The sequence below is a fragment of the Triticum urartu genome, chromosome 6, assembly GCF_003073215.2.
Source record: "Triticum urartu cultivar G1812 chromosome 6, Tu2.1, whole genome shotgun sequence".
Taxonomy (NCBI): Eukaryota; Viridiplantae; Streptophyta; class Magnoliopsida; order Poales; family Poaceae; genus Triticum; species Triticum urartu.
The window spans coordinates 62,064,644-62,068,652 of record NC_053027.1 but is presented as its reverse complement, the minus strand read 5'-3'; positions in this window follow the sequence as shown (position 1 = coordinate 62,068,652).

Below are 4,009 nucleotides of genomic sequence, written 5' to 3'. Positions count from 1 at the left end.
ATTCTTACATACAGGAGAATATGATGTCCTCCTTCATCTTAGATGCTACGCTGATACGAGCTTCGAGGTCGTTGGATATGGGATCCAAGGGCATCTGATTAGTTTTTGTACAAATTGTGTGCAATTCTCAAACTCATCAAGGTTTACTGTAAAAATATTAAGACATCATGTGAGCTGCTATATCTCAGATCTACAAGCTCCAAGCAACTCGTATCGGCATATAGCATAGAAGGTATGGGGGCACATGATATTCTCCCGGGGAGGAGGGGTGGGGGTGCACAACCAATCGGTGGTTGGGAGGGTGGTGACAAATATAATCTAAACAATCCTAAACAAAGCTTCACAATTTTATCTAAGGTCGAGGGGGTGACCCCTGACAATCATAGCTCCGCCTAATTAAACACAACATTTGCATGTACTGTAGTACTAGACTTAATATTCATGTTTGTTTTAAATATTGAATTGAGGACCATGCATGTCTTACATTTTACTCCCTTCGTTCCTAAATATTAGTCTTTTTAGAGATTTCAAGTGGACTGGCACATACGGATGTATATAGACATATTTTAGAGTGTAGATTCACTCATTTTGCTCCATATGTAGTCGCTTGTTGAAATCTCTAAAAGACTAATATTTACGAACAGAAGGAGTATTTTTGAATTCATGTCATACATGCATGGTTTGGAAAATAGATGCACTATACTTATTGGATTGTTGTTGTGTTCGTGTGTGGGTGTCTGTGTGTGTGGTCATATGCTTGATACATACAAAGTTTTCTCACCTCCATATTGTTCATCTTTTAAATTTGAATTTGCATTGAAAAACTTAGCAGGGATACCATGAAATGTTAAATCCACGTTGAGATCACTATATCACAAACTCACTCTAATTCAACAACTCGTCATAAATCAATTACCATGTTGAGATTAGTATTTGCAAGGAAAATACGGGCATTGTAATACACAAAGATTCGTTCAGCAACTTAAAAGGTTCCTTTCGTATTCTCGAATGGTAGGACCCAACGGCGTACCAGCCAGACCTTGGCTCATGTTGATCCTAAAAAATAAAAAACTGGGCTCGTGTCCTTCTGGTGGCGTGCATGGTACGCACATTAGGTAACCCCAACCAGTCGAGCCTCCGTGTTTCGAGTCGAAATATCTGAAGGCTAGAATTCCAGCCCTAGGAAATTCCCCTCATGTCCCCGGTCCATAATGACTACCGATAAACAACGGAGGGATGCTTTAGTAACTAGACAACGTTGTGTTCAAAAAAAGTGACTAGACAACGTTACCTACCGTGCCGAGCACGGTTCAATTCCCTCGGTCGCCGCTCACCAAGGTCACCCGTCAACTGCGTTGCCTAGTACTACTACTACTGCTACACCAGGATGAGCACAGAATTGATCCCATTTTTTTGTTTGTTCGTGCCTAGTACTTGAGTTAATAAATCAGGAAATGCACTGGTATGGAGGGATTATCCTTTTGCTCTGCATATATAACTTGTCTGAAGTCTAACTAAGCAAAATGTTTGACCAAATCCTTTCTTAAGAAATACAACAGGACAGATGTATGGCCTGAAAATTTATTGCATGATGCAGGTTATGATATTGTTTCGAATCCTGGATCTTTAATTTCAGAAAATCCAAAAGTGACCATAAATTCTTGAAACTGAGCATGGTCAGGTGATATGGCAAAAATATTACTTCGTAATTTTTTTCTTCAATTTGAGACAAGCTTCTTATGACAAGTTGTACAAATGAAGAGCCAAGGTATTTTGGAACAAACACCTGTCACGTTAAGGCGAACGCTTTCACTATTGAAACCATGGGCGTTTACGTGCCGCCACGAGTCCCGCTTCTCATCGGCAAGTGTCGTCCGAGCAAGCGTGTGAGTCGACGGGAGGCGTGCGAGCAGACCGCTGCGCCAGCTGACAGGGAGGCGTGCGAGCAAACCGCTGTGTAGGCTCACCGGGAGGCGAGCCCTTTGACCAGGCTCCGCCGCCCACCTTCGTTCCAACTGCTCCCACTTTTAATGTTGCCGGCACCGTAGTTTAAAATCAACCCCGCACTACCCGGTATCACTACAATCTTCTCTCTTCCTCTCCGATTCTGAGATTCTCCTATCGTCTACCTCCAACCAGCATGACCTAAACGTACGCCATGCCGCATCACGATGGTCTGCCCTTAGTCTTCCAGTTTCCTGAGGAAGACACCCAGCCGGAGTCTCAAGAACATAAGGCGCTTTGGGACGAGCTTGAACTGGCCTTGCGGGAAGATGCCGTGCCTGTCCCCGCACCCGTTCCAGCTCCCGTCGCCCCGACTGCGCCAGTGCCCATCCCCGTGGCATTCATGGGCCGGGAGCCGCACATTGTCGCCGAGCTTGATGCCACGGGGTTCCACGAGGTCCTCGCCGACTTTCACGCACCCGTGCACCTGCCAGCGCATGTGCCTGCGCGTGCATTGACGCGCACGCCCGTGCCAGCGCATGCGCCTGCGCGTGCACTGACGTGCGTGCCCGTGCCGGTGCCTGTGCACATGAATGTCTCTGCTGCGCCGTTGACAGCGCCTGTCCCCGCGCGGGTGCCAATGCCCCCTCAGCGGCATGGATGGCCGTCGTCGACCGCTTCTTTGCACCAACGCCAGTCGCCTCCTCCCACCAGTTGACTCGCTCCTGGAGACCGAAATCCAGAACATTGTGGCCTTCCTTGAAGCTAGGGCCAACGTCCAGGAGTACGCCAACAGCGGCGCAACACACCGTCGTTGACGTCGGTCAGTGGCCCAACGACACACAGAGCACGGCATAGGAGCCGCTTCCCACTGCAAGACGCCCCCACCACCGCCGCGTAATCTAAATTTGTCATGAAAAACGTTCGGATTGCCATGCTTAAAATCCGAACGTTTATCATTTCCGTTTATTTTAGATCGATCGTCGTATAATTTAAAGTTGGAGTCAGACTGAACAAAATCTATGGTTTGATCGATTGAATGTTCTGCTAGAGTTGTATCAAATTAAATATAAAACGTCATCAAGCCACATGTATTCCTTGTCATCCAACGACCTAGACTGCTTCAATGTCAAGCACTCAACACGTTTAGCATGCAGTTAATTTCATGCCAAAAATAGTGCTGATCACATAATAACACGCAAATAATATCCAACTTAATATTCGCATGCACTTAATATACTTCCAAATTAACGTGCATCGCACGTACACACTGACTAGTGTTGCTAGCACGTGAAACTGGTGTCGTAACTTATGAATGCGTCCAGATATGGTCAACGGCAACATCGCCCGCGAGTTCTTCGTGTTTGCCCGTGCGTCTAAATGCAGAAAAGGAGGAGAGAGAGAGAGAGCACACACGGAACCCACCAGTAAGTGAAGGCGAATAGTACTAAAAATAATATTACATGTTATCAATTAAATAGGTTGTGGTAACATAAAAACATTATGTGAACAAAGGGAGGTACAACAAACATTGCTGTTCTACGTATGTTGCCCATTGACGTGCGGCTTGAAGGCCCCGGTCGCATGTTCGATCCTCGTCCTTTATTTTTTAATTTGTATATGGGTCCAAATTTGTTTCATGACATGTAGGCCCCTCGGTGTAGTTTGTAGCACTTTAATTTATGGGTCCAAATTTGTTCCATTCCAAGTGAACTATCGGTGTGTAGTTTTGTAGCTTATTTATAACTAGCGGTGTGGCCCGCGCATTTGCGCAGCTAGATTTCATATTGTGATGTTATACATTTTTTCTTTGCAAAATTGGTCTTATTGACCTATCATTATAGTGGAGGTCTACATCTTGTAACATGATTGCAGTTGTTAGAAATATTTTCATTTAGGGTAAATATTGATTACCAATTACAAATGTTGCTAAAGTCATGGCTTGCATGTAAGGCCATGGACTTCTATTAGTTCCCCAGCTTTTCATCTTGCACTTCTAGTACCCCCAGTGTCCTATGCCTACTAAATAGAAGGTTAGATAGTTTATATTTGAACGAGGAGATGT